At 37.2% G+C, this 20,756-nt stretch overlaps 1 long non-coding RNA gene across 1 annotated transcript; it reads left to right on the top strand.

Moving 5' to 3' along the window:
* The first annotated feature begins 8,049 nt into the window (after window positions 1-8,049).
* On the top strand, window positions 8,050-19,623 carry LOC140533539 (uncharacterized). The gene is made up of 3 exons (XR_011976961.1): window positions 8,050-8,133; window positions 16,961-17,031; window positions 19,525-19,623. It is a non-coding gene; the product is annotated as an uncharacterized lncRNA (long non-coding RNA).
* Window positions 19,624-20,756: the final 1,133 nt, after the last annotated feature.

Here is a 20,756-nt window from a genome sequence, read left to right as displayed (position 1 = left end):
TGCTCTACCCACTGGCCACATATAATGACGTTTCTTTCCATTTTTCTCCTCGTACTTATCTCTTATCTTCCCAGTTGTATTGTGACTTCAGTACAGGACGATTTCTTTTTCTTTCTTTTGTTTCCTATAAGAGACTTAGCACAGTGACTATATACATAGAAAGTGACTTAGTAAATGTTGACTATGATAACAACTTATGTGCGTTATCAGGCCCAGTTTGGCTACTTAGAACTCCATTCAAGGGTCCAACAAATGTTTACCTTAGACTCCTTCGAGTAGAGCCATAACTAAGGTAGGATTTGGCTCCAGGGCACTAATATTTAGGGGGCACTAACATCATGTTTAGTCTTTCAGCAACACAGAAATGATTGTTTAGCATCCATTTAATAAGAAAAATTACTTAAATTAGCAAGACCTAGGAGCTTCCTCAGCCTGGTCACTGCATCACTGGTGAGTTTCCACTTTTTTGTTGTTGTTCAGTCATTTTCAGCCATTCTGACTCTTCATGGGTTTTCTTTTCTTTTCTCTTTTTTTTAGAATTAAAGTTTTTTAAAAATTTTAAATTTATTTATTTTCAGTTTTCAACAGACACTTCCACAACATTTTGAGTTCCGAATTTTCTCCCCATCTCTCCCCTCCACCCACCCCGACAGCATGCATTCTGATTACTACTTCCCCCAATCTGCCTTCCTTCCTATCATATCCCTTCCTTCTCCTATCCTCATTCCCTCTATTTTCTTGTAGGGCAAGATAGATTTCTATACCCCATTGCCTGTATATCTTATTTCTCAGTTGTATGTAGAAACACTTTTTTTTTTATTAATTACTTTGTTTTTACAAATTTTCTACAGTTTTTTCTACAATTATAGAAAAAATTTCTATAGTTTTTCTACAATTTCTACAATTGTTTTCTACAATTGCTTCCATATATCTTAGATTTTTTCCCTCTCCTTTCCCTATGTTCTCTTTTCCCTCCCTGAGATGGTGTACAGTCTTATATAGGTTCCATACATTCATTCTTATTAAATACATTTTCACCTTATGTTGCATAGAAGAATTAAAATGAATGGGAGAAAACATCTTCATGGGTTTTCTTGGCAAAGATCCTAAAGTGGTTTGCCATTTCCTTCTCTAGCTCATTTTATAGATTAGGTAACTGAGGCAAACAGGGTTAAGTGACTTGCCCAGGATCATAGAGCTAGTAAGAGTCAGAGGCCACATTGGAACTCAGGAAGATGAGTCTTCCTGACTCCAGGCCCAGCACTCTATCCACTGTGCCACCTAGCTCCCCCTGTTTCTACCTAGTTTGATCTAACTATCCAGTCCTGGTGGTGGCTTCCTCAGTAGCTGTGCCCTTTTTCTCCATTTACATTTTATGCCATCTATCCTGGGCTTTGCTTATGCATTGACCTAAAAATGGTTTAAACCAAAGATCTTTATAGAAAACAGAATCTCTTTCCTTTCTCCTCATGTTCCATTACTCACCAGAGATACACATGCCAAAGTCATAAAAAAGGGAGTAGAGCTCAGGTGATATAATCTCCAGACAGAAATAAAAGTACTTTGAAAAAAAGAAATTCCAAACCTGCCAATGCATAGGTTTAAAGATTCCTGTTTATTCTGTAATTCAGTAATGAAGAAAAAAGTAGCAACCACTGAGGACTGAGGAGAGCAGGTGCTACAATATCTTATGAGATAAACTTTGGCTGCCTCTGAGCCTAAGAAAATGCATTCACCTAAGCCACGGATTTAAGGGAAGCCCACTGCCTTGTATTTTAAATGGAGACTGCCTATCACTGCTAAGGCAAATTATATGAATGATTGATTGAGTGAATTAAAAAAAATTAAGCTCTTAGTGAGTACAAGCCACTGTGCCAAGTGCTAGGGTTACATAGAAAAAAATAAAGATAGTCTTTGCTTGATGCCACTAGGTAAACACTAGGTTGTCACATTCTAACAGGTGTAGAACACATATAAAGTTCAGCCTCACAAATAATAGGGCGTTCATTACCAGAGACTAAAGAAAAACGAAAACAATGAATTAAATTTAAAGCAAGAAATAGCATAACCAGAGGCAATAGAAATGCCTCTCCTTGGATTTCACATGTATTTAAATATTGATCTCTGAGTTGTCTTTCAGATGTACCCCAATTAGGGGAGTGCCATTCTTTTCCTAGTTGGAAGAATTAGGGAAGTGCATGGGATAAAGGGTAGAAACAGAGGCTACCTCTAGGATAAACTACCAATTCCTCTGGTATTTAAAGGCCTTGATAATCTGGCTCTGACCTATCTTTCTAGGATGATCTCACATTACTCCTGCTCAGGTTTTTTATGTTCTAGACTAACTGGCCTACTTGTGGTTCCCTGTACCCAGTATTTCATCTCCTAACCTAGTGCCTGGAATGTGTTTCCTCTTTACTTCTGTCTCCCAGAATCTCTAGCTCCCTTTGCAGTTTACTGTCTCTCACAGAATGTCTTTAGCTAGCAATATTCTTCTTCCTCCTCAATGTTAGCTTGTATTTACTCTCTATATTCATATGTGCTTATTCAAGATGGTGGTGGACTGTTGATCAAGAACTTTTGGTTCTGATCAGGGGCTTCTGACTGGTGAAATATCAGTGATTTTGTTGAGATAAGCTTTTGTTTGGAGGCATTTGAGATGGACCTCTCCTTGGACAGTATAGACAGTGCTCACTGGTGCCTTGCTAAGAGGATACCTGACTGGGTTTTAGAGACTGGGGCTCTCTCCCAGATAATAGGCTGGATGGAATTCAGGAAGACAGTCTTATTATAGGAAATACTATTTGTGTCGGCCTGTAAAGGAAAGCCCAGCCTTTTCCCTTTTGCTCATTTTGACTTTTATCCTGTTCAGAAGATAGTCCACGCAGCAGAGTGGGGGAAGAGTGACAGGAGTCCTGTGCCTACTTACAGTTTTTCCCTGCAAGAGCTTGCCTTGGGGCAACAACACATAGGATTTTGATGTATTCCCCCAGGGTTTTCTGAGCAGAGGTAAGAGACTGGAGTTCTTGGGAGTTGACTTTTGCAGTCCAAGAGATGGCAGCAGTTGGTGCATCCGTAGTATTCTTGAAGAAGAATGTGACAGAAGCAAATATGCTTGGGGTAACCCCCAAATGTCTTTTGTTTCTGGGGTAATTTAAACTACAGAGTGGTGCTCAATCTGAGGGTGACTGTAGAACTCTTTGGGGATTCACCAGAATGTCAAAAGAGTTGCATCAGTGGCAGTACTAAGTTCAGTTCCTTCACGGAAGAGCTTATGAGCTATTTGAGTGTGTGTGTGTGTGTGTGTGTGTGTGTGTGTGTGTGTGTGTGCATATAATAATTCTCTCTCATACCCAGTATCTGTGTTGTTGTCTTGAATGATTATATGGGAGCTCAGGACCTTTTAACCTACATTTGGGAGACTTGAGGTTGAACCCCCTAGGAGCTGGAGTGATAGCTGAAATCCTCTAATTTTATCTTCTGAAGCCAAGCAGAAAAAGCCTTATTTCTCTTTCATATGACAAAAACATCAAAACACTTGAAGACCACTATCTGATGTTCTTTAGGACTTCTCTCCTCCAAGATTCGCCTTTTTGGTTACTTTAACCATCCTTCATAGGCCTGGGGAAGTTCACAATAAATAAGCACTATTAAGCAACCTCTTATATACCAGGAATTTGCTAAGTGCTGGGGCTACACTAAGTGCCTAAAGAAAAGGGCACACTATGTTTCTGTTATCCTAAGCCCAGTCTAGATAAATGCTAGCAAGCTTAGCACCGGACAGTTAACAGATGATGAATTTTCTTGGTCTTACCAATTCATAAATATGGAGGAATTGCCGTTTTCCTGGATCAGAATAATACCCACACCAAAAACATTAGGGATCTTTTTCTTCCCATATAACTAGCTCTCCTGTGACCACATATCAGAAGGCAGAGCAATTTATATAAGGGGTAAAAAGGCAGTAGCTACCAGCCACAATACCAATAAAGCCATTATTCTTGGTGATTATAACTGACATTTATATAGTTCTTTAAGTTTTGCAAAGCACTTAATATAAATTATTTCATTTGATATTAACAACCTTGTAAGGTTAGTGGTATGGATATTATTATTTCCGCTTTAAAAATGAGAAAACTGAGACTCAGATTGAGTGATGTGCCCATGGTTATACCGCTAGAAAATGTGAGGCAGGATTTAAGTCTGGGCCTCCCCTAATAGGAAGCTACCATGCCACAGTGCTCTGTCCTTACTCTGGGGCTATCAAAAGGTGGCAAATAATACTGAGGACAAATGTAACTTCTGGAATGGTATTTAGACCAACTCATAGGACTTTGGTGATTCAGCTGTTATATTTAGGAATCAGGGAAGAGAGCTGGGTGGCATCTCTGTGGCAAAGGAATGCCATTCTGAGGAGTGTGGTTTACCTGAGTGGCTTTCCTTGTGTATCTGTGTTTGTATTTTCTGTTCTTGTGAGTGTCCTAGGGGGTAAAAAAGTCATACTTTAGGCTATGCTATAACTGCTTGATATTTTAAGCATAGAATCTGATAAAAGTCTAGGCAGTGGTGAGTCTGTGTCTAGCTGCATCTTTGAAAACCCCTTCTGTGAGCTTTTCTTTTGAATATGCCTTGTCGGAAGTTGTGGGATCTTTCAGTTAGCTGTCAGTGGATCCTCATGTGTGGTAAGATCACATGCAGATTTTCTGGTCTTTGTGCAAGTATTGACACACAAATGTATAGTAATTATACGAAGAGGGAAGAGACTAAGAAAATTACACACACGAATATGTGTGTATATCTATCTACCTAACATACACATAAACATATATATGTCTGTCCCTACATCTACATATATATATATATATAAGAATTTTTAATTTGGAATGAGATGAGCTGGGTTCAAGGCTAGTTTCTGATTTTTACTACCTTTACAATCTTGGTTACGTTGGTTCATTTCTCCAGACCTCAGGCTCATTTGTAAAGTGAAGAGACTGTCTAAATTAGTGCTGTGGAAACTCAAATGGAAACATGGGCCACTAAACCTAGTTCTAAGATGTAATGAAATCTATGTTTTACTGTATTTTTATTTTGTTACATATTTTCAAATTGCATTTTAATTTGGCTATGGCTGTTCTTGGGGAGTAGGCCCACAGCGTACGTCTTTGACATCTCTGGTGTATATGGGATCTCTCAGTTTATTTCTGGTTCTACATCTATAAACATAAGACATTTTTGGTTTATAGTAAAGACAGGTTGCAATCCAAGCTACAATACTTTGGACAGGTAGAGTATTTTTTTATAACCATATATATGAGTTCTGCCTGGAAGCAGATACTTTCATAGAGATTGACTGAACTCTTGCACTAAGTTCACTTTCCATGGGACTAGCTGGTGTTCTAGGTAACGATGGAGTAGCATGGAATGTGATGAATGGTATTGAAAAGACAGACCAACACTCATTTTATTTTGATGAATTTGCTGTAGTTGCTATAAAGTGAAGAATTAACAGACGTTCCATGGTATCATGGGATCGTCTTTTTTTTTGGTCTGAAAAGGAACGTTCATAGTTCACGTTACTCCTTTTTGCAAGCTGCAGTACCTGTATCCTAATTTATTGCTTTATTGAAAAGAAAAAAAAGGAACTCTTGATGAAAGAATAGCTCCTGGTTCTCCCTAGGATAATTATAATATGTTGGCTGAGTGGGGTAGAATTTAAAATTTCCCTTTCTTCAGTGCTAATGTAGAGATTCTATGCTTTTGTTCTACTAGACGTTATTTTTCAAAAAGATGCTTTTAGGGGTATATGAGACGATCCTGTCCTATGATTAGGAAAGGAACATGTTAGATTTGTAAAAGATGTTCCATAAATGTGTAAGCCATCATTATTACAATGACAACCAAATATAAAATTCTCAGTACTTTAGCATTTTAAAAAAGTAGGTCTTTTAACCATATAACTATAGGCTTAATTTGGCATAATTGGTCAAGACAGAGGAAAAATGGGTTAAAACAGTTGTTAAGTAGGAAAAGTAAACCTCTACCAAAAAATTTCATTAAAAAAAAAATCTAATCAGCCAAGTCCATCTTGGCAGATAAACATTCTGATGAAGTGTGAAGCTCAGGCAAACCTATAATTAATCCTGAATACAATGGTTTGATAAAGGCAGGGAAAACTTGGTGAGTTTGCTTACATTTCCCTACTAGGAGCTTTCCGTCAAAAATCCTTTATCTGGCTTCGCAAATGCCACTTTGACATTATTTCCACAGAATAAATCAAATGCTTCAGCTACACGTTGCCCTTGTTGGAGGAAAAAAGATGTTTTAGCTTCAGAAAAGACTTTTTGTTGTTGTTGTTGTCATTGTGGGCTCACTGACTCACAAAGCTCAGTGAATTATTTTAAAGGAGGAAAAAAAGGGAAGAAAAAGAAAAAAAAAAACCCAGTGAGCCTGAGATTGTAGCAAGCTTTACAAATTGGCACAGCCTTATCAACAGCATTTCATGGTTTTCTGGAACTCTTTCAAAGGAGACTTCCCTTTGTATGGGAGGGCTTAAGCTTTATAATATTTAGAGCTGTATTTTAAAGTTTATGAAAATTGCTTTTTAGTTTCCAAGTCTCTTAAAAGCATTGATACTGATGTTTACTTCTCCTAAATTTTCCCTTTGGAAACATGACGTGCTGTGATTTTTAGCTCTACATTTTATTTATCCTCTTCTTCCTCCCTTCTTTCCTTGCCTTCCTTTACTGAGTTGTTGGTGAATTTATTATGAGGTTGCACTTCTACTAATAATTTCTCCATTCCAGTTAGATCACAGCTACCTTTAGAGCTGTTCCATTCTCATGTCCTTCTTTAAATAAAAATATGACCTTGTGGACAAGCCTCAGGTTTGTACAATAGTTTTATTCTCACCTACCAGAGGCAGAAGATTAGACATTAAAATAATAGCATATGTTAGTGTGTTTTTAAGGTTTTTCAAAGCAATTTGCTCAGAACTACTTTGAGGTAGGTAATAAGTATTATTTACTAGTTTCACAAGTGGAGAAACTGAGACCCAGAGAGGTTAAATGACCGAAGATGAGCTCACAGCTAGTGAGGGCCAAATCTGGGATTTGAATTCAGGACTCTTAATTTAATTCCTTTTTTAGTGAATTATGCAAAAGTCCTTAATGTCTTGTTCTTATTATTATTCCCTTTGAGGGCAAGACAGTTACTTGTGTTTTATACAGTACAAAGCATAATTTAACGTTTTAATGTACAATGCACAAATACCATCATGAGGCATTACTGCAATGAAAGTTTTTTTTTTTTAGATTTCTAACACCTACGTAATGATCTTCTAATTTTAAATAAGTACTATAAAATTCTAATTTATCCTAAGAATTTGGACAATCCCTTAGAATTCAAGGTTGTTAGATTAGAAATGTTGTCTTATGTACATTATATTTTTTCTCCTTAAATACTGAAAGTCACATTTCCAAACATCCAAAGTTTAATTTCAAAGCCCAGGCATAACATTGCTAGGTAACTAAATGCTGTGTGGTTGTATCTCTGAAAACTGCATTATGGAATGCAGTGGGAAAAAGATGAGATTTTCCCACTTTCCCAAATCAACAGATTTGATTTCCAATCTAGGATCTGCCTATTACTACCTTTGTGAATATAACCCACTTAGTGTCCCTGGGTTTTAATTTCTTCATCTGTAAAATAAAGAGTTTGTAATAAATGATACCTAAAACCCCTTGACACTAAAATTCTATGATCAAAGAAGTACCTTTTTCTTACCCTACCCACTATGTTAAATCTTATCTATCTGCTTATGATGTGGTAGCAAGAACCACTAGCCTTGGTGCCAGAGGAGATCTGGAAATTTCCTAACTGTTGTGTAACTATGTGGGCACATTTCTGTTTTCCAGTCTCAGTTTCTTCACGTGTAAAACGGGTAGAGGATCAAGTGAGGTTATATATTGTAAAGAACTTTGAAAATCTTAAAGTGCTATATAAGAATGTCAGTTATGTCATAATGTCAGTTTATGATTGAAACACTTCAGCAGATGGCAGGTTTGGAGACTTCAGAGTATAAAACAATGTGTATACTAAGAAAGTATCAACAAGCCAGACAGTGTATTAGAAATGGTAAAGTACCATAGTGGCTTAAAGAAAGAATGACTGAAAATTGGGTTGAGAATCAAAAGAAAAAACCCTGTTCCTGCTGCAATCCTTTTCTTGATAAGAAGGTGACTAGTGAGCCCAAAGTGCTATGTCTTTAAATGACACTATTTGCTAAATACGGCATTAGGATGAATGTGTGTGCCAATGAGCTAACATTTTTTTAATTATGGGAGAAATTACTTACTGTTTTAATTACTGGGAAAGTGATTATATAAAAGGAGTTTCTTCCCCTCCCTTTTTGGATTGTTTGAACACTTTACAGAGCTCAGGAATGTATAGAAAATGTAGTCCCTGAAAACCTTCTAATTTCTGAAAACCCGAAGTTCTGCCTTTTTTTTTCTTGGATAAGAAACCATGTAAATGTGTTTGAGTTCTTATCAGGATTCTTTCACCTCAGAGATTGTTAGGAAGAAGTAAATCTCCAAAATTGCAAAAGCTCTGTCTATCCAAGTCTCAGGAAATGATGAAAGATAAATATTCCAATCCAGTTCAATAATAAATGAGTAGATAAATGAATTTATTAGGGTCTTTTATTACAATGTGCTAGGGACACAAAGAAAAAAAAAATCAGAAATAGTACCTACCCACAAGGAAGCTAGGATCCCTTGAAGGAAATGACAAATACAAACAGATAAGTGTAATACAAATTAAAGTTTGCAAATTCATAATTATCTTACTAGATCCTCACATCAGTCCTCTGAAGGAGGTACTACAAGTATTGAAATGATGAGGAAACTGATCCTAAGAGACTTGCCAGAACTGGAATTCATGCCCAGGCTTCTTGTGGCTAAAACTCTTTCTACTGTATGATGCTGCCAAGGAGAGGTCCTTAAAAATACAATGAGAAATTTGAGGAGAAAGAATTCTTAGTAGGGAATTTTGGGAAGGCTTCATAGAGGTGGTAACAACTTATGGCTTTGAAGGACAGCCTAGTTTCAATAATATTTGAAATTGACTGCCAAGACTTTTAATGCCATGATCTTACAAAAGCTTATGGGAAAGAAATGTCCAGTACTAAGCTCTTAGTCTCTGTGTCTTTGGCTTCTGATGAGAACAGGAATACGACTAGTAGAGATGGCTAAGTGTCATATACAGAAATAATTTCTCATAAATTGCAGTGAATAATGCTCTTACTTTGACAAGTTTTCCCGTTTGTAATTGTCTTCCACAATTTTTCAGCGAGTCCATAAACTTTCATTCTTTCCTGTAAAAATGTAATCCTTGTGATCTTTTCCACTCACCCTGAAAACTCAGCACTCAGAGGAGGTTCCTTCCAGTGTTGCCTTTAGGCCCTTACTCCTCACAGTAGGACTATGGGAATGTAGGTAAAACATCAAGGCTTACAGCAACAAAAACAACAGCAGTCTTCCCAAATTCCCAGAGAAACTGCTTGCTGGTATCAAACCATAGTTTAAAAGCCTAGCATGAAAATTAGAAATCACTCAATTAGCTTGTTAAATATTTTGGGGCCCCGAGACCCTACCCATTAGGAGGCGTCAGCCACAATGGAAGAGTTTTAGCCATTTGATATTCATGAGACTAGGAAGGTTTAAGGAGAGCAGAGGACTAAATACTAGGCGTTTGGCTTTCTAATGTAAACACCATTATCATTTGGAAATCAATTAGCTCCTTGCACTGAGGGAATGAGGAGACTAAGGCCTTTCTGAACTGCTTTTGTGAGTCTGGGCTATTTGCTTTAATTAAAAGGAGACAGAGTGGATTATTGTCTCAAACCGAGGAGTTGGGAAGAGTCAGAAAATTACGCTCTACCTCAGTGAACAACAAAGCCAGAGCAAGAGTAAGTCTAGAGCAAATTAGCTTTTAAGCTGCGACTAACCGGAATAAAGCAGCACTGAACAATTAGGAAAAATACAAAATGCTTGCCCTTCTTGGTAAGCACTAGACTAGATCTGAGGAAGGGCTGTTACTACTTCTACATATTGTAAAGATTTCTGCCAGTGGTATTTTCTTTTCTGTATCTTCTTGTTATAGATTTAGAATTTTATGGTAGAAGTTATCCATACCTGCAGGGGGAAAAATAGTTCCACTTAAAAACTGAATGAGAAAGAATATTTAAAAGGCTGACTGGTTAGAGGTGTATAGTTTTGTTTATTACAAATGCTTTGGGGACATGTTTGTTTAGCTACCAATCCACTATGTGTCTAACTGGATATTCAGAGTGCCCTCTTGGTCTTAGTTATCTTTACAAACCTTATCTCATTTGATAACCATGACTTCATGATCATGCTTTACGGGAGGTGTTATTACTAATCCCATTTTTCAGATGAGGAAAATGAGACTTAGAGAGATGAGACTTGCTCAGAGTAATAGTCTCTTGAAGCAAGATTTAAATGTAGACTAGATCAGTCCATTGCCTCCCCTATTAAAACTGAGCAACCCTAAAGAAACTTATTCAGCATACTCATGTCATTTTGTGTTTTTTTCAGTTATTACAAATAAATTTTATTTGGTTGTAAAGTAAATAGAGTCAGTCAGATAATTAAAGAAACTGAAACGAGCTATTGGACTTGCGTTACTCTAGTTTCAAATTCCCAGTGAAATCTATAACTCTGAAATAGTTTCTGGTTCTATAACAGTAATCTGATTTGGGAAGTTTGAGATAGTCTGCTAAAAAATGTATTTTTTTAAATTGTTGCTTTTTTTTTTTTAATCCCACATTTAATTTGGAATATGAGCCTTACCCTTCTCTTCCTAGGGAACCTTGTAAGGTCTCCCTCAAGAACTTTGGATTTGACTGGGCAACATGAGAGACAATGGCACAGTACTGCTCAGCAAGACATGCCCACATCAGAAAGGGTCCTGTGCTCTATGAGCAAAGCAGAATTGAGACAGGATGAAGTAAACACAGGAAGTGCAAATTTGGAGTATCTACCCCCAAAATTCATATGGACTATCTGCGCCCAACCTGTGGTAGAGCTCACATTGATCTGATCAGCCACAGTGGGACACACTGAAACTTCACTTTATCATGGTGATGTCATTTTGGTCCTCTTCGAAAATGAAGGACAACAACCAACTTTATAAGAAAGATTAAGAAAATGACAATTAAGCAAAAGAAAGTCATATTAGTGATGTCTGATAGTATTTGCAGCACCCATTTCCTTCCATCTTCTTCAAAGAAAAGAAGGAGGTACTTTTTCTCCTATTTTCTCAAGAGCCAAGTTTGGTTATAATTATATAGCACTTAGTAGTTTTCTTGTTGTTTTGGTTTACATCTTTATTATCATGGATAATGATAATATTTTATCTTTCCTGATTCTGTAGATGTCACGTTGTATCATGTGAATCTTCCCATACTTCTCTAAATTCCTCATATTTGTTATTTTTCATGGCTTGATAATTTCTTGTTACTTATTTGTTTGGTCAGTTAATGGTCTTTCATTTTTTTAAACCCATTCTTTGCTACCATAAAAAGTGCTGCCAAGAATATTTTATTGTATATATCCGGTATACTCTTTATTTAAAAATTACATCAGTCATTCCTAGGGTCCAGATTGAACTCTCATCCCATTGTTATAATGATTATTAAGTACAAACATCTGAGTAAGTGACCACATCTGACAGTATAGCACATAGATTCTTAAGACAAAATTATCTCTGACAAGTTTTATCCTAGTTAGCTAATGTGGAATAGTATCCAAAGTGCTATGTGAGGCATTAAATAGCAATGACACTTAAGAAGGTAAAGTTCATAGTATCATATCATAGATATCATATCATAGTATCATATCATATGATCATAGATAGTTGGAAGGATTCTTAGAGGTTATCTAGTTTAACTCGCATTTTTAAAGGTGAGGAAAATATTAGATTACTTCCCCAAGTCACAGAGGTAACAAGTGTCAGAGGCATTATTTGAACCCAGGTCTAGAGCTCTTTCCACTGTATCACTCTACTCCTGATCAAGCACACAAGAAATTCATTCTAGAGGTGATAGGTGTCTATAGGCACTCAAGGACTGATTTTCAAAACTTTTTAAAGAGGGGAAGATTAAAAAAGGGTGGAAAAATTCAGTTGGTATTTTTATCCCCCTTCATACACATCCCCCCAAAAAAGAGTGACCAAGAAGACATCAGCCATACCTGCAACATGTCTGATAAAACGTGAGAAGGGAATAGGCAGGTTTTTGTAGACTATTTTCTGTAGCAGAGCACATCTTCACAGTGTCATAGCTGATAGACAGGTGTAGCAAGCATTACTGTTGCCTTTTTTATTTAAAAAAAAAAAAAGCATGAACTTTCAAAGATCAAAATGCAGCCTTTAAAGCTTTTATCAAATAAGTCTCTCCCACTTTTTGGTCATGCAAGATGCTATTAGACACAACTTTGTTCAATGGTATACTTAGGATTAGTGTCAGGCAACACATCATATAGGCATTCTAACCTAACCTGCTAGCAAGTGCCATGGAGGCTATCGTGTGTAAGACCCCCTACAATAGTAATTCCTCATCAGTGGTGGAATTCTCTAGAATATGCTAATTACATCCAGTTCTGTATTGTTGTAGGACCTCCTCAAGGAGACCTACAATAATTTGAAAGACATTGACCCAGCCATCCATATTTAAAAAACAAAGCAAATAAAAAATGCATGTTGCCCAGATTATCACAATGGAGGGACAGATAAATCTACTAAGTCTGTCCATCAGTATATGTTCCTAGGACTTGTACTACAGATGGGATATGATCTGGACCCAGAACTGAACAGCAAGAGGCTTTGGGGGAGTCACGTTTGAGAAATGATCAAGTTTTTCAATGATACCAAGCTTCTTCCTTCTGTAAAAGTCTGCATTTTAATACAAGTATTCTCCCATTGATGCTATATAGCTACAAATCATGGAAAATCACGATCTTAGAAGAATCAAAATTGCATCTGACCCACAGTAAAAAGGGAAGACTCATGGTGGCTGTAAGAAGACTATGGCATAATTACTAGTGATGTCTTGTGCTCTAGAAGTGTTGTGACATCATCATAAGCACATAGAACTAGAAAAGTATGTGAGCCAGTCATGTACTGAGATAACCCTAGTGCTGAATTGGCATTTATGAAATGTTAAAAGAACTAGAGTAAAGCCCTTAGGATGTTAGTTAGCTCTCCTATGTAAGGAATTTATGGAAGGACATGGACAAACATTATATAGGATGGGAAAGCATAGCTGGGTCTCATTTTGCATTAGTAGAGGAAATACCCATATGGATAATATCCTGGATCCATTGAAATACTCATGTAGATACTTAAATTGTTAATAATTCACAATAGTTGTTACAATTTACTAGCTAAAATCTGTTTTGTAAGTTGAAGAGTATCTTTCCATAGTGGTTACTGTCCATTTGCTTTTGAAAGACTGTAGTAACTGTATGCATAAATACACATATACAATTTAAATATATTCCCTTTCAGATTTTTCTATTTGCATCAGTGATTAAAATCATCTTACTTTCCCCTTCTTAGGCTTCCATCACAGTACAACATCAAGACAAACTCTACACATATATGGACACAAATGCATACTTAGCAACATGTGCATACACATCATTCCCCCTTCCCTCTTCAAACTAAGAAGACTTACAAGTGAAAATCCACCATTTCCCAGTACTGTTTTGCTTCAGTGCCAAAGCACAGAGAGTATGTCCAATCAGCAATCCCTGCCCAGGGAGCTCTGAAGTAACGGAGGCAAGCTGAGATTACCTTGGCTATGGATGATTGATTTTAGTTGGATTAAACTAAAATCATTTTCTTTTAGCATTTCTCTGTTTCTTAAACTATAAAATGGAAACTTTATGGCCATTTGGGTGGACATAGGAACCCTGCAGGCAATTTTTAGATGCCAATCTGGTATGGTCAGCAAGCAGATTTCTCATTCTTGACAGTGGTATGTTGCTCAGCTGGCTGAAGTTTTCTAAATCTGAAATAAATGTATTATAGTGTAGCTGCCTGTCATAGACTTCGTGAAACTATTGGAATATAAATAATCAAAGGCACATGGTCATGCAGTAAATCAAAGAGACTTTGAGGGGAACATCTAGCTAATCTAGGCTAGCATTGAATACGCACCATATCTACTGGCTGAATAAACGAAGGATGTAGAATGATTTTATATATCTCACAAATTTGGAGAAATCAAATTGGTTGTATAGTATGCAAGGTAGTAGGATAGAAGTGTTAATTTGGGATAATTAATATCTTAGAGTAACTGAGGCCTGCCTCTCCAAGATTATTTTATATCATGACACTAGTATTCATACAAAATGTTGAATGATTCATCTTAATCAACTAGGAAGAATTATACCATCCACTCGTTGACATGTGTTTGGAGAATATGATTGTATTGAGGGGAATGAAATCTTCTTTTTATTTAATCCTACCAGCTGCTCAGGAACAGGGGCTATGGCACTGAAGAGGTCTCATGTTCTCCTGATGGGGTATCAGGACCTATAAACAGGTCAGGTTTAATTGCTTGGAGATGGGAAATGTGGAGCTGGATATAGAGTGACCAGCTGTCCATTCCAGCCTCTAGTCAGAATTTTGTAATCCTGAGATGCTTGATAGAATTTAAAAGGGAATGTGTTTATGCATCATGCAATGACAGTTATTATACCAGGCTAACAACATATAGTGGACAAATGCATGATGATTTCAGCAAGGCTGTTATCTTTTCCTCTGACTTAATTTTACCAAGTGTACAGTGAAGAAAATTTATCACTTTGATGCACCAAATATAAGGGTATGGGAGCATTTCCACCTGTGTTTGTGCATGGTCCTCTATATGGACTTTTAATTCTCTGTTGCAAGTGCATGATATTATCATTTCAGTGTTTTACAAATTTCTCTTATTCATATTGGCTATTAAATATTTCCTAAAAACATCTCCTGAATGAAGGACTAATGTTTTAAAAATTGTTTTGTGCTTTTTTAAATTAAGGATTGATTCTTTTAACCTTCTACCACTTTGTTTGAAAAATTCTCTCAACTGTGGCTCAGGCAGCCAGCAACAAGGAATTAGTTTCCATTGTACTCAGAGTCCAGGAGATCCAGGAGCTGTGGGGAATTACAAAGAATGCAAAAAGACCTGGTCACTGCTCTGGAGTAGCTTATAACCTAATGTGCAAATGCAGAACCATGAAAATGTATAGAAAGTCAAAACAAAAGGGGCAAACCTGAAAAACCTAACTGCACGAGAGTTGTGTGGCCTGTGAGTGTGGAGCCACAAGGTAGGGCAGAACAAAGAACAGGAAGACGTGATTGCAGGCAGGTAGGGTTACTTTGGAAAGGCCCTGGGGAATTTTCAAGGTAGGGAAAGGCCTGGATTGTCAGGGAATGGTATGATTTTGGGGAGAGGAGCAGTGAGGGCAGCGTGTGGAGGTGTTGGGGGAAAGCACATTTATAATGACTGGGATGCAGAACAAAGGGAAATAGAATGAACATGCCCCTGTTTCCCCCCAGCCCACATGGTGCAGAGAACATGGGTCAGGATGCAATGAAAGACGGAGGCATCCTGAGAGTTTTCCTTTGGTGTTCACAACCATGAGAAAGCGATAGATTGAGTCAGTTATGTATCCCAAAGAATCTTCTCCTCTCCTCATGGCAGCTCTGATCTAGAATGTATTGCTTTAATTAATCTGTTAGCAACTAATTGGGAATTACAAATTTGACCTCAAAGCAGAGAAAGAATTCCTTATGTTAATGTTTAGACTTTCTTACAATTCTGTTGTATCCTGTGACCCTCTTTAAAAAAAATAATAGTGCATTGTGACCAGTCTGATGCACAGCTGCTGTTTTTAGATGAGCTTATGCTAAAAATTTTAGAGGGACAAGAAAAACTTATCAAGGCTGACATCTTCTCAGGTTGCATTATTGCTGCTTCTTTTGCTTAACTCCTTGTGTAATTCCTCTTAATCTCACATGCAGCCAGACCCCTGCCCACTGTTCCTGCTGCTGCTCCTCTAGGAAAACTGGACAAACAGAACCTTTCCCAGACTTTAATCTGCCTCTTGAGAGTTAGAGAAGCCAGTGAGGGCATTGTTCTTTTGGCAATTGGGCTGCTCTTCAGTGTTCAGAAGCTCGGTGGGCGTCAGTTAACTGGTGGGATCCTGGGCAAGGGGAAGCTGTAGGTATTGTACCCCATGCCAAAGGTTAGTTCTTCCTAGGCACTGGGAAAGCTTGACTGGGAAGAGCCCTGGGATTACTTCTGTTTGCAGTACTATATGTAACCTTGACATGCAATCAGCAGAGTAAAATATTCATTATTGCCTGACTGTCTGCTGAAGACAATTTCAATTATTCTGGCATTTCAATGGATGAAGAAACCCTTTAGGCTGGCTCATGAGATTAGACTTAAAGGCTGTGTAAATTAGGAAAGTTACAATCAGTACATTATCTGGGAGGCAGCTGTGGAATATACCACAGTAGGCAAAGAGAGACAAATTGCTATATTCAGGTCAGGGTTTTGATATATCAATTTACAGGTTTAACATATACATTGGTGAAAGAATGATTTTTGCCTTTCTTAAATCACTTTTAACTGCCCATACTAGAAGTTTCTGGAACTCGTAACTGGAATAGTCAGTTCATTTTGCTGACGCTTTGTTTTTAAAGCCTAATTTCAGCCAGAAAAAATATTGCTTCGGATAGAGCATGGGAATTAATCTTTCTAAAAGTTATTCAAACATTATAATATATGGTTGTTAATCAGAAAATTCCATTAGCAGAAATATTAATAATGTCCTGCAAAGGCTTTTTCTTTAATGGGATGTATTTTGCTTCTTTTCTATAGATGCACGCTGATGTGATAATTATGACTACATCTCTATAATAAATATAGTTTGACCACACCTTTCTGATGTGGTAAGTATGAAAATGAGAATAATTGATATAATAACACATTGTGTTTGTATAATTCCTTTCATCTCAAAGGGCCCAAGAGCATTTTACAAACTACTGTATAAATGAAAACTATTGGTAAATAAGTTTATTATATGACATACATATATGTACACTATGCTACCGCTAAAAACCTTATTTTTTCTTAAATGTGTTACATTTTGATTGTTTTAAGCCTCAGTAAAGTTCTATTCTGATGCCTTAGCATGGCACAGAAATGACTTTGGGTCCTAACAGAAAATGTCATAGGTCTCCCTGCAAAAACTTTGCACATACAAACTCAGTGACAGATTTTGTCCGAGGAGCAGCTTAATTAAATTCAGAGATGCTCATCACTGAATTGGCCACAGAATCATGAAGATTTCCAAGTTATAGAGAGGTCATGATCTTAATTAGAAGAGGAAATACTCACACTTAACAAAGTTATAGATCTTCAGTGTATTGAAATATAAACTATACGATGGTCATTTCAAAATCACAGTCTAGAGGTTTTTCCATTATTTATCAGGTATCTTTTGTGTTTCTCTGACTTAGACCCCCTAAACTGATACACCTTTGTAGAAGGTTCAAAGAATATATTTAAATTATTTTTAATATTTTAAATTATTTTTTCAGGGATGACTATTACATTTTCCTCCATTTAAATTTTAACTTTTAATTTAAACTTTTTATACTGTTCAAATTTTGTGGAAAACTGTGCTGCTCTTAATGTGGAAATAGTAAAAATGCTTTGTTTCTCAAGACCAGGCCAAGATATGGACTCTGTTTCTGTTATCTTAGGAGTAGTCCCATGCCTGGTTTGAAGAGACTAATTACCAAGTTAGCTGTAGGGTGATGAAACTTTTGGTCCTTCCAGCAACTCTTGAAGACCATCAAGATATATGGAGGACTTAAGAGTCTCCCTAACATCTCTCACATAGGCTTCCTTCTCTCCTCTGATGCTATTGCCACCCTAGTACAGGCCTTCCTTCACACTGGACTGTGTCAATAATCTTCTGGTTGACTTAGTAGCCACAAGTTTCTCCCCTCTCCAATCCATCTTCTACTCAGCTGTCAAAATGAGGACTGACTATATCATTACTCCTGCCCCTGACCTTCTCCTTACCACCTCTGGCTATTCATGACCTGCTTCTATCCTACCTTTCCAGTCATCTACCCATTTCCCCTCATATTTTACAATTCATGATGTTGAACTTTTTACTTACTATTGCATCTCCCAACTTCAGGAATTTTCATTGGCTGTCCCCCATACATGGAATGCTTACCCTTGTATCCATGTCCCACCTGAAATCCTGATTTCTACAGGAAGCCTTTCCCAATTGCTCTTAATCCTAGTGCCTTCTCTCTGTTGATTATTTCCAATTTATTTTGTGTGTACAGTTATTTGTATGCTATCCCCCCCACTAGATTTCAAGCTTCTTGAGAACAGGGAATGTCTTTTTTTTTTCTTTGTATCCCCAGCTCTTGGCATATAGAAAGTGCTTAATACATGTTTATTGACTGACTGATTGATTTGAGTATTCATATGGAATAAATTTAATTACACATGATTCCATATTAGAGCGCTAGGTCTTAAGAGTAGACTTTTTTTTTTATCCTTATAGTCCCAGAGACTAGGTGCTTTGCACTTAGCATCTAATGAATGTCTGCGTGAATTGAACTGATGAAATCACAGGACCTTGAAATATTGAAATAGTAATAGTAATTTTTTTCTCTAGCCCTTGCTTTGGGAGAGAGGCAGCTGCACATGGTTGATAGAGGACTAGCCTTTGAGATATTAAGACCTGGGTTCAAGTCCTGAGTACTGATCGTGTGACCTGGATCAGTTATTTAACCTTCTGATGCCATAGGCAGCTCACTAAGACTCTAAGAGAAGTTGCCAAACTGACCTCCATTTAATAGAGGAAGTTTCCTTACCTGAGCATTCCCTATCAGGTATCTAATCCCTATGCTTCCCTTTTGCTTTAGGATTCTGAGTTTTTACTTTCCCAAAATGGTTAGAGAATAATTAATGACAGTGAATTTAGAACCAGCTTTTCTCATTCCCATTGCTTAATCCAGAACAAGTAGGGGTGGGAGAACACTCTTTGCATTTGGGAATATTGTCATTTATTAGGTGAATAGTCAAGGAGCAAATGGACAAGTTTGGAGGTCAGTTTATTTTAGACTATTCTGCACCTGCAAGGCAAGCATATGAATGATCTTGAGCACTCATTTCTGAGACCAAGACATATTCAAATAATAATCATTCTATCCCCACCTCACAGTCTGATTGCAAAGAGAGTACTACTGCTTAACTCGGTTGCCATTGTTATGATCTCTCCTTTCTCAGAAGTTTATTGGTTTAAATGATTCAGTAGTAATGCTTACATCAGGCTGTCCCTGTAGGCCTTTTCAGGAAGGTGTTTCTCAATCAATAACATGGAATTCAATTTTTCTTTCCTTTTCTGTTTACAGACCCAAATTATCCACCAGGGACAGTTTCTTGTCTTTTACAATACCAAGAAAGCACCCTTCATTAAAAACACTGAAGTTTGACTTCAGACTTACAAAGTATATTGTGTTGACATATTTTCTCATGGGAACTGTTGTGCCAGTTCAGGCAAGTGTCTGTGCTTCTTAAATGGACAGTTCTGGGGCTGAGCGATTGAAGAGACACGCTCTCTCAAGACAATCTGGGAGACAGCCATGAGAAAAAAGAAGAAAAGACTTGTTTTAAAAATTTGCAGGTAGCTCAATAGCAGAGATCCTGATTCCTGAGTTTGACAACAGATAGATGGAAAGCTGGCCTAATCCAAATGTGCTTTTTAACTTGAATTGGCTTTACTGGTCCAGTACAGTAGTGATGGCTTCCTCCAATCTGGTTAATGTTCAGATGCAGTATTTGAGTTTTAGACTAATTATGGGCAAATCACTGACATTTTTTCTATAATGTGAAGACTGGTGCCAGCAGTAACTCAGTGAGATTTAACATAAAAGCAAGATAAAACAATTAAAGTGGAAGAATATTTGATTAAGTGGTTCGCTGATTTATAGTAGAGTAAATTGAAATTGAAAGGACAGTGAACTTTTTTATGGCAATCATATATTATGTTCATTATCAGAGACTCTGGGTCCTTTGTGCTTTTGTGATTAAAAAAAAAATACCAGTTTAGGGATAGTAATCCTGGTAGTCATCATTCTTGTCTCCTGAGTTATGGTTTCTTTTCTTTGCAAAGGTTAAATAAATCATATTCAAGTAAACTCATTGCAAAAGACTCCATCCACATTTGAATGAATTAAAAGAGAAACAACAATGATAGCTGCATATAGCAAAAAGACACAAACACTTTTGTTTTGGTGATAGGACTTTAAATGCGTTTCAGTCATCAGGTATTTGGTATTTTTTAAATGGTAGCTATGACAACATTCCCTTAAGGGGTCTTGGGCCTGGTGTACGTGGAAGAGCATAACACTTTGAGATTTGGTATCAGACATGGGGAAATTGTGAAACAGCTATGTTCCACATGCCTCCTCTTGTTTCATGACTGGCTCATCTGCAAACTGAGTCTGTAACCTGGAGTTAAATTTTTCCAGTTGCCTGCCATGAGCAGGTGCTTGCAGAGTACTCCTGTTCCCATCCCAGAGTACCTGGCATTTTCTTCATTTAAACCAAGATTGCTCTGGAAATAAAAGCAAAGAAAGCATGT

The sequence above is a fragment of the Notamacropus eugenii genome, chromosome 3, assembly GCF_028372415.1.
Source record: "Notamacropus eugenii isolate mMacEug1 chromosome 3, mMacEug1.pri_v2, whole genome shotgun sequence".
In the NCBI taxonomy this organism is placed as follows: domain Eukaryota; kingdom Metazoa; phylum Chordata; class Mammalia; order Diprotodontia; family Macropodidae; genus Notamacropus; species Notamacropus eugenii.
This window is presented reverse-complemented; position numbering and strand designations above follow the sequence as displayed.